At 44.4% G+C, this 11,053-nt stretch overlaps 1 protein-coding gene across 2 annotated transcripts in view; it reads left to right on the top strand.

Moving 5' to 3' along the window:
- Positions 1-5,426: 5,426 nt before the first annotated feature.
- RBM12 (RNA binding motif protein 12) overlaps positions 5,427-11,053 on the top strand; it is an 11,958-nt gene continuing 6,331 nt past the window's right edge. Inside the window, exons 1-2 of one of the 2 annotated variants that reach the window (XM_015647337.2) lie at positions 5,427-5,542; positions 8,218-8,300. The gene's annotated coding sequence lies outside the window, so the exon portion shown is untranslated. The remainder of the gene's footprint in view (positions 5,543-8,217; positions 8,301-11,053) is intronic. The other variant, XM_015647338.1, reaches the window with a different exon arrangement.

The raw sequence follows: 11,053 nt of genomic DNA, 5'->3' as shown, positions 1-11,053 counted from the left end.
CTCTCAGGGTCCAATTTCTTTTTCCCTTGAGATATCCAATGTCCTAGGTATTTTATTTCGGGCTCTGTGAATTGCAGCTTGGATTTTGAGACTTTCAACCCTTTCTTTCCTAGAAAGTTCAACAAGGCAATTGTGCTTTTCCTCACGCTTTCCTCAGTCGGTCCAGCTATCAGTAAGTCATCTACATACTGCAAAATCTTTGTCCCGTCCTCAAGAATAAATTGATTTAGCAATTGTTCTAAAGCTTGCCTGAAAAAGTTCAGAGACTCCACGAACCCCTGGGGGAGGACCGTCCACCTTAGCTGTTGCTTCCGGTTTGTATCTGGGTCCTCCCACTGAAATGCAAAATAATTTCTACTTCTTTCGTCCAGAAGGCAAGTCCAAAAAGCATCTTTCAAGTCAATCACACTGTACCACACGTCTTCAGGTGAGAGTCTATTTAGCAAGGTATAGGGGTTGGCCACCACCGGGAACCTAGTCCGGGTTCTAGCGTTTACTGCCCTTAGGTCCTGGACTAATCGGAAACTGCTGTCTGCTTTTCTTACAGCCAGAATGGGGGTGTTATGTTGAGACATGCAAGGCTCTAAAGTACCTCCTTTTAGGAGGTCATCAATTACTTGTTTCAACCCCCTTTTCCCCTCCATCGGGATGGGATATTGTTTAACCCTTATAGGGTCCTCAGGGTTATCGATTTCTATTTTGATAGGTTTGATATCTAGCTTTCCTACTTCTCCCTTTGAATGCCAGACTTCAGGGTTTATTTTCTCCTCATCTTTAGGAGTCAGCTTGAATATTTTTACTACCAATTCAGAATTTTTAATCATAATATTAATTCCTAAAGCGACAATCATGTCCCTTCCCAACAAATTGTAATCAGCTTCTTCCACTAATAGCAAATTCCCTAAGCAAATGTTATTTTCAGATTCTATTTCCACATCCTTTATTACGGGCACTTCGAAGGGGTCCCCCTTTGCACCAATTACAAAAACTTTTTCTCTGCTAGCCACACATCCGTATGGCAATTTCTGCAGGGTACTCCTCTCCGCTCCAGTATCCACAAGAAAACTTACCTCCTGTCATTGGGGGCCCACTTTTAATTTTATCAAGGGCTCTTTGGATGTTCTGGTCCCCAAACTGAAGAGCCCCCAACATCCCTAATCCTCCTGAAAAATTTTCTCGTCTTTTATTCTTTTTCTACAATTCCGCTGAACGTGTCCTACCTGTTTACAGTACTAGCATTCAGGGGGTTCTCTCTGTGGGGCCGGAGCTGCCCGGTGAGAACTTCGGGATTTCTTGGGCAATGTTTTAAACTTACCTTGTGCCTGTTCCTGTTTCTGGACCTCCTTTACTGCAGCTACTAAAACCTTAGCTTGTAATTTCTGCTTCTCATCCTCCCTCCTCATGTATACCTTTTGAGCTTCCCTTAGGAGCTCCTGGAGGCTTTTATCTTGCCACCCCTCGATCTTTTGTAATTTTCTCCTAATGTCCTCCCAAGACTTAGCAATGAATTGTGTTTTTAACAAAACCTCCCCCACAGGGGAGTTCGGGTCAGTTCCAGAGTAAATCTGTAAACTCCGATGTAATCTTTTGATCCATTCAGTGGGTGATTCCTCTTTCCCTTGACACTCTCCGAAAACTTTGCTAATATTCTGGCCCCTAGGGACTGCTTCTCTTATACCTTGGATAATTATGCTCCTTAAATCTATCATGTTCCGTCTGCCTTCCTCCGTCTGTGCATTCCAGCTCGGGCTTACGCTAGGCCATTTCTGGTTGCCTGGCGTCCCCTGTGGATTGCGTCTGTCCCAGTCTCTGATACCAGCTTGTTTAATCATTTCTCTTTCCTCCTGATTAAACAATGATCTTAGGATTGCCATAAGATTGTGAAAGGTATAAATACTACTTCCTAAAAATTCGTCTAACCTTTCAGCCACACCAAAAGGATCATCTAACAATCGCCCCATCTCTTTCTTAAATGCCCTTACATCTCCAGAGTTAAGGGGTACATTCACAAAACCAATCACTCCCGGGGCTGTCGGTACTTCCCTAAGAGGGAACAACCGGTGCCCTTCTTCACTCTCCTCCCACTCATCACCCATCATTCTCGCTCTCAAACGGGTTCTACTTGCGGGAGGGAAGCTGGTGATTGTAAGTTGTTTCCCCGTTATTAATTGTGGGAACTCCGCCGCCACCTGGCTGATGGGAGGGATCCCCTCTGTTATGTGAGGGGGTCCTGGTGGTGGCGGCCGGACTGGCAAGGACGGATAGAGTGATCCCCTGCCTTGTGCAGGAGAAACCTCCGAAGAGGCTACTGTGGCTATTGTGTTTGCAGGCGGGGAAAGGGGAAGGGCTGCTGGTATAGTTGCCAGCGCTGAGCCTCCCGCTCGGGATGTATGCATCTCGGCGGGTTGGTCTCGAGAGCCCAAAGGTGCTGATGGCACCATTTGAGCCATAGAGGAAGGCCCAGCCGGTCCATGATGTGGGGGTGGTAAGTGGTCGAGGGGTTCCCAGGCTTCAGCTTTCGACTCACGTTTTTCTCTTTGTTTTATTTGGAATAGCCCTACTCTGGCGTTTAACCAGAGTTTAGCATATTCCTTCTCCTCGGGATCCGAGGGGACTTTGTTCTCCACATAGGAGAATAACTTATTATGTGTCCATTTTTCAAATGTGCCTAACACTGGCCAAGTGAGGTGACTTCTCAACTCTTGTCCTCCCCAAACCTCCATACAATAATATATCAATTTTGCTTTGGATTTTCCCTTTCTTTGGGGACAATCTTCCCAGTGTTTTAACATCCAACCTAAGGGGCTTTCCAGCGGGATATCTAGTGATCCCTCCCCCTGATCGGAGGGGTTTTTCTCTGTACTCTTTTTTTGAAGCTTACTCTTTTTCTGCCCCATATTTCGCAAATATATAATTTCTTACCTGTCTTCGACTCCTCCGTGAGTCTGTTTCCGTCTCTGCGTTGTGTGCTTACTCAAGGAATCAAACTTTGCCGATACTCACCCTTCAGCAAACTGAGCTGAGGTCTCTTGTAATTGGTACTTTTGATCCTTTTCCAGACCTATGCCTTGATCCATTAACTAAAAGGGTTTACCAGTTCCCGAGCTCAACAGGACGTATCCTTCCCCTTTTAATTCCTTGTGATCAGTCCCCCGAGACGCCCTTTCGTCTCGGGTTTTTACAAGTGTGTAGAGAAAAAGCTTTCACTCTGGATCGCTTCCTTCGCGGCCGGCCAATTCCCTCGCAGGAGGATGGAAACGCGGCCTTGAAGTCCACACTCGCCCCATGATCAGATCACGTCTCACACACTCGCCCGATCACCCGCTCAACCAGCAGTACTTACAGCTATTTTCCTGCGTGGATGTCTTTATGCACAATAGACGTTTTATGAGTGAAACAAGCTGCGGCTTCCCGAAGGCTCCGTGCCTTCCCAAGCTCTCTGCTCCGGATCCGTTTCCTTTTTATTGTGGTTAATCTCAGCCTAAATTTAGTTCGGATATCGGAACGAGCTACAGGGGTTTCTCGACTCACCAGGCCGCCAAAATCAGCGGGGGTACCCTTCCTGGGCAGCGAGATTCCCCGCAGTTTCTCCGAATCCGAGTCACAGCACCAAATCTGTTATAAATGCAATGGCAAAATAGGGTTAATATAAAAAAGCAGTTTATTATAAAACAATTTTGATCAGAAATAACGAGAGAAAAACCACAATAAATAAATCAGCGCAGCGCCGGGTGGACAGGGATCTGTACCCAGAGGTACCAATTTCCCAAATCCACGAAGAAGGGACTGCGGTCCGGGGTTTTTATAGGGATTTTGTATCCTGAGGCAAAAACCCGGAATGAGCACAATCCAATAAAGAGTCTGGATGTGTGGTGAATGGATTTCCTGGGTTCATAGAGCTGAGTCAACAGTCGATGGGGCAGAGTCCTTTCACATGCGGATGGCTCTGAGTGTCTTCTGATTGCATTTCCCGGGGTTGAGTGGACAGTATGGGTGCGGAGTAGATGGATATCTCGACCTGGCTACTCTTATTGTCCGGTTTGATTGCCTGTGTCCTGCTCTTTATCTCGTGCTGATAAGCGTCACCATAGATCGTTACTGCTCTAGTCCAAGGAAGGAATCCTTGGATTATTTTGCATTTTGTGTCTTTACAGTATTACAAATATAGCATATAATTCTTTATTCTCCTTCATGAATTTTTATCCAATGCTATATTTATCACAATATCGTATACGTCACAATTCTCTTCACCATACTTCATTTGAACAACATAAAGTGATGTGGTGACATTAGAAGCTGAAAGGTCTTATTTTTCCTCTGACCTGGGGCATTCCATCTTCCAAAACTGTCCTTTTGTTATCCTACACTGTCTCCCCACTGCAGGGTGGTTGGTGATGTTTGGGAAGTGCTGTTGTATTGCAGAGTGAAGCCCTGAGCTGCAGATGCTCCTTCTACCCCTTGCATGACTTAGGCAAGCAGCTCTTCAGGGATGCTGGCAAGCCTGGCTGTTGATGCCTCTGGTGACTTCAATCACCTGTTTTTCTGGGCTATGTCAGGGTGCATGGTGACAGCCATCCTACCTATTGTCACTAGTGCTATAGAAAGGTGAATTACTGGATACTGCCTACATTTGCCAAGACAAGCTTGGCAGAACTGGTATTTTCAGGACATATTTTACCAAAAATACCAAATAGAATAAAAAATCTGGAAAATTGTGGTTAATAGGGAGAAGATAAGCAAGCGTGAGCTGTTGCCTGGGAGGGGATGAGAGTAGTAAAGTAGAATTTGGGAGTAGAAAGAGGAGATATACAGAAAACAAATGATGGCATGGGGATTATTGTGCTACTGAGCAGTCCCACACTGGATCCCTCTGCCTCAGGAGAGCACAACCAGGACAATTTGTTGGTTTTCACCAACAGGGCCAAAGTTGACTGAGTTGTTGAACTCCCAACATTTACTGCAAAAGCGTTTGCAAAGGGATGGAATGATTTATTTTATCATTCCATTCATTTTTATTTCTTGCAGAGGACTAAACGGTTTTGTTCTTTCCATTGGAAATGGCTGGCGCTGCTGGGCCTGTGTCCGCTGAAGCGCAGTGACGGAGAAATCACAAGTCCGGGGGTCCGTCAGCTCAGGGCACTGCCTGCTTATGGCTGCTGGACTGAATCAAGGACAAACACAGCATCAGCACATAGGAATCTTTCATTTGAATTCTGCAACTTGGTCGTACGTCAAGAGGTTAGAAACAGCTGCTGTTAGGGTTCTTCTCTTTGTTATAAGTTCAATGGTCTAAGCGAGCCCCCAGCGGCCCCAGGGCAGCGGAATGGCCCGAGGGCCGCGGCCCCTCCCAGCCCAGCGCACGCGCTGTCCGCCCGCGCGCGACCCCGCCTTCCTCGTGCTGTCCCGCCCCTCCCCCGCCCCCCGGCGGCGCCGCATCGCGGCGGCCATTTTGTGCGGCTGCGGTCGGTGCGTGGGGCTCGGCGCGCCGCGGGCCCGGGCGGGGCGGCTCCGTTCTAACCCTTTTTCCCGTACAGATCTCTCGGTAAGAGCGCGGCGGCGCCCGGGCAGGCCGGGCTGCCTGCCCAGCCTCGCGCGGCGGGCCCGCGGCGCGGCGGGGAGACACGGGGAGGGAGGCCGGGCGGGCGCGTCCCCGCGCACAAAGGGTCGGGCCGGGCGGCGCCTCCCGCCTGCGGCCCTCGGCGCCGAGCGGGGCCGCTCCCGCCTGGCTGTGGCCCGGCGCACTGAGGCCTGTGGCTCGGGCCGGCCCCGGCCGCTCCCCCGTTCCTGGCTCCCGCCCGCGCCCGGCGGCCCGCGGAGCTGCGCGGGCAGGTGAGTCTGTGCGGGCCGAGCGCAGGTGCCGCGGGCCCGTCCGGCGGGGGCGGCCGAGTGACCTTGCGGCGGCGCCGGGGCCCGAGCCGGGGATTTGGCGGGTGCGGAGCGGCGCCGGGCGGGCCGGGTGCGGCGGGTAGCTGCGCGGTCCCGTGTTCGGTGCGGGGCTTTGGCGGGTCTGGATCCCGGGAGTGCTCGGGCGGGGCGGGTGCGCCTTGCCCGGTCCCGGGGGACGAAGCGAGGCAAGCACGCTGCACTTTGTGAGGAGGAGCGTTCCTGGTGTCTGCGGCGCTGCCTCCGCTCGTCCGGGGGTACCCTACAAACGCTAGCGAAGTTGGTGTTCAGTAAAGTAATGCTCTCTAATTCTAGTGCAAATCAGCTCCGCTAAAAATACAGAAAAAACAAAATAAAACGAAACAGGAACAACCAGACAAACAAAATACCACCCCCTCCCCCAAAGTGTGTAAACGTAAAAAAGCAACTTAAAGCCACCCTTCCCAGTAACAAAACGAATTAGCGTTGAAATGGGTCCCGAAAATACACAGTGTGAGTTTTATTTCGAAAAAACCTGATGGCTCTGGTTTTACTCAATCTTAAACTTACCTGTTATTCTTAGTGGTTTGCTTTCCTATCTTGACCTGCTGGGATTAGGCAGGCAAATCGACCGGTTGTTTCCTTGGCGGATTCCTCTGATTTAATCATTTGTTGTGTGTCCAGTGGATGCTGGGTCTTTCTGTACAGCTGCGAGGGTGTTGTGGAGTTTCTCCTGAGAACTCCCGGAGGTGTGGTGCCAGCATTATGTGGGAACACTGTGCTCTAGCCGGTGCTTGTCTAGTTAATGTGCTCTTGTGTATTCTATTGATTGGAAAGGTTATTTTTGTCTACAGAAGGTATGAATTATTTTCTTTCAAGTTGAGAGATTTGAGACTTGAAATGCAAAGTAGATGGTGTTTGGTGGAGAAGTTAAACATAGAATAGTGAAGTTTTGCACCTATTCTGAATGCTGCCTGGTTTGTGTTGCCTTAGTCCACTGCAAATCTTCAGCTTGTTTTTAGTGTTGTGAAGAGGAACAATTGCAACACCGTGGTTGCTATACTGGAAGTCCATCTAATTATTTGGGTTTTTCTTCTAAATGGGAAATTCCTTGTGCATGAAAGATTTATCTTCTGCTTGAAGCAGGTGTGGTTTTGCATGAAATGGTTTTTCAGGTGATTACATGTCTTTCTTTCTTTGTAAACTGCTGCTTGACACTGCTGTACATGAAAGTATGTAGTTGAGTCCTTCTGATACAGGATTGCATGTTTCTCTTAAAGGTCTAATAAACAAAATTATTTATTTTTCTAAATGCTTTTGCCATTTTAATATAAGTCTATATAGTGCAGTTGTATCTTTCTCACTTATAAGTCTGCCATTAATGTCCTGAAAGATGTCCAAATAGCTATGTTTGTTTTATTCCCTCTGTTAGGGCGTTTGTGGAGGGTTTGTTAGTACTTCTTGCTTTAAGTTCACTTTGGTAATGATGCTTGTAACTGAAACAAGCTTGTTGGGGTTGTGTGAGGAGGAGGAGGCAGTTGTTACTAGTGAGATTCATTCCTCAATGGCTTTCCAAAGAATCAGTTGTAGTGTGAGGTGATCTGCCAAGTAATGAAAGAGCAAAGGTTTTCCATCCCATCTTTAAATACATGTGTTGCCACTTAAAATGCTTGGCTTTTTTGAATTGTCAACCTGGGAAGATAATTTCTATACAGGGATGAAAAAAATGGGCATTTGATCAGGATTTGGATAATGAAATGGAAGATTACAAATGAAAGTAAAGTATCTTATGGGAATTCTTGCTGAGTGCGCTGTGGAGTTGACTTCCTAGACATGGCTGTGAAATGTCACTTCGTTTCACCAGCTAGTCTGACTTTTGAAGAATTCTTCACCTACAACTCTAGGATTGTTCTCAGGCATGGCTTACTCTGCGTTGCTTTGTTCGAGTAAGTAGATGCACAGTTGGGGGAAGGAATATCGTTATTGATGGAGCAAGGGTATGGTAAAATTCAGGGCTTTCAAGTATTTTAACTCTCGTTCTTTGCCTTTGAAAGAGATTTGTTCACCTGTTGGTGATGGGATGATTTGAAAGACTCTTTAAATGCTCTCTGGCTCTTTCTATATTCTTTGTGGAAGGCATATTTATGTCTTGAAACCATACAAAAGCTCTACAATGCAATTGCCACTAAGTCGTATAGAGATAATGTATAGAAAATGTGCCCTTATGATTTGTGTATGTTGCAGTGCCTTGTGGTGGTTGCAGGTTTGAAATTCTATGTATACAGTTCTTTGTGGACTGTTACTGCTGTTGTGTTGCCTGCATTGATTTTTGCCTCCATTTATTCTTTATTGCAGTCTAAAAGTTGGTTTTAATTGGTTGCCCACAGGATTGGCTTGGCTTCTGCTACTTGTTAAGAAAAAAACATCTGTCTTTGCAGGTAAGAGCTTTTGAATTGAAGACTTCTTTATATGCATATTGAGTATATCCTAAGAAACACTTGAAGCTTTTGGAATCTGTGAATTTGTGTCAAAAGACTTGGGTCAAATAATCTGCAGCTTGTCTACTCACCACTGGTGATGGTGGTTTTGGCACTGTTTTTCTTGTAAACAGAATTTTCTGCCAAACTAATGTTCTGTTGTTTCATCAGCATGTGGTAGTCTGGAACACGCTCCCATTTATTTTGCACTGTTGGAAAATGCAGTTACTTTGCTGCAAGCCACAGGTCTGTGTGCTTGTAGCTGTTGGATTGTAGAAGTGTGTGTAAATTTGTTTTAATTAAGTTTTGCAGCACTTAAAGGGATCAGAGAGTTTCAAATTGGCTCAAAGATGACTATAACAGGTTGATTTTAGCCTTATAAAAGCAAAGCTATAGTTTGCAGTTTTAACTTTTGTGAGATAGTCTCATACTTAAAATTCCTCCTACAATACCACAGTGTTTCTTCAGTTCTTAGTCTTCCCCCAAGAATTGCCAAATATGTTTGTTTATGTTTCATGTGGGTATTGTACTTTAATACTCCCTAGTCACACAAAGAATCCTGAGCTAGGCTCAATCTTCTGAATTTATCTGTTGCAAAATCCATACATCTTAAAAGGCTAGTCTGGTGTATTTATGAATTTATATGTATGACCCAAATTATTCTTATTTTACTAACTAGCACATTTATGAGATAAATAGTGTTGTAATCTTTTACACTTTTTTTTTTTCCCAATGTAATATCAACATTTTTAAAGACATTACTGTCAAGACATGTTAAAATTCATCAAATGAGTTGAATCAGGTTGATTGTCAGCAGCCTGTAAATCTCCAGCTTTGATTGTGGCTTGCTAATGGGGATGGCTTGTCCATAGTACACCCTAAGGATGTTGTCTTTCCACAATTATACAAAACACACAAAATTACAAGAAAACCCGCTTTTGCCTTGAAGTACCTTTTTGTACCAGGAGAAAAGCAGGCAGCCTGAGAACATGTCTGACAGCCCAACAAAAAGGCTTCAGTGCCTGTCGAAATGGTGTGTGGCCTGTTTTGTGTCTGAAGTTAATGTTGCCTCTACATGTGCTGGTCTTTGCAAGTGAACAGTGAAATATATGAGCAGGCTTTGCATTTGCATTACTTGGAAAATTTGAGCAAATGGGTTATTGTCTCCTAAGCGCATTTGGGAAAAAATGTGGTTTGTGAGTGTTTAGAAATTTAAAGTTTGGCCCTTTCAGTCCTTGAGATTTTTCTGTAAATCACAGAACTGACACTACTACTTTGTCTAAGCATTGGAATACTGAAAAAAATGAAGCAGCTGTGCTGTGTTCCTTTGTCAAAAATATTTGATTAGTCAAGTCCTTAAAATTCATTTTATTCAGACCATGTTACTGTTGACTCTTGTTTAATATTAAGCAAGCATTTGCTTAATACTCTGCATGGAATTAACTACACTGAAGTCATTGCAGATAGTTTTTTCTAGTGACTATATGCCTAAGCAGCTCTTTGGATTTTTTTTTTGTTAATAGTGATTTAGCGAATCTGAATAGAGTACTTAATAACAAGACTTCAAGTACTCCCTTAGCATTTATTAGAAGTTTTAATTTAATGCAAAACTGAAAGATTTGCATTATCCCAGAAGCTAATGTAAATGTTCAAATGCTTGAACTCTTCTGTGACTTCTTCTGTTGACTTGTCTTCTGGGCTAGATTAATGAAATAATTTATAAATGCTGTTATCTAGCAGGTTTCAGTTCTGTTAAAGAATGTAAGGTGTTCCAAACTAGCAGACCTCAATACACACACCTTCCCGAGTTGCTTTTGTTCAACCAGTGGCTATATCAGATTGTCATCCCTTTTGCATTAAGGAAATAGCTAAGAGTAGTCTCCCATTTAACATGAGAAACTTCAAATGTCTTTCACTTCTGATACATAAAAATTTCTGAAACTAGTTTCTAGGTATAGTAGGTAGTACAAGGACCCTAAACCTTCTGGCAAGATTTGCTTTTATTAGTATTCCAGTTTGGAAAGCATAGGTGCAAAGCCAGGGATACTTTTATACCACTTGCTTGCCTCAGGATCATCTAATTCAAAAGCAATCCTGTAGCACAAGATAAACCTTGGGTTTACAATACTCTTTAATATAGCTTCTCTAAAGAAGGCAGAGTTTTCATTTTAACTTTAATTTCAGAGATTGTCATCAATGGTAGGCAAATATAAAATAAGACAAATCATTACAAAACACCACTTTTTAAAACAGTGCAAAAGGTCTTGGATATGTTTTTAGATGGCAAAGGTAGTCCTTAGTTGGACTTGTGTTATTCTTTTCCTCATGGACAAGTAATTTTGTTGTTGGAAAATGATTGGGCAATGAATTTTATTTTCAGATTAAATGTAATTCCACTTCAAGAATGAAAAGCTCTTCTTCTTAAAATACTTCTGTTACCTCACCATGACTGTGAGAAAGTTGCTTTCAAAAAAAATTGTCCCCGAAGTTTAGTATATAGTATAAGCCTTTCTGTTCTCTTTCCTTGGTGGAATAGTGGTTTTCTTAGTGGTGTTTTTTTTTTTTTTTTTAAATCATCTTATGTTATGAGCTGCAAGTTCTTTCTAGTCTCTCTTTCAGGATGGTGTAGTAAGGAATCCAATATTCATGCACAGTGACTAGAGCAACAGAGCTGACTTGGTGTGGATGGGCTTGTTTGCTGTTTCCTTGAGGGA

This window comes from Parus major, chromosome 20 (genome assembly GCF_001522545.3).
Source record: "Parus major isolate Abel chromosome 20, Parus_major1.1, whole genome shotgun sequence".
NCBI lineage: Eukaryota > Metazoa > Chordata > Aves > Passeriformes > Paridae > Parus > Parus major.
This window is presented reverse-complemented; position numbering and strand designations above follow the sequence as displayed.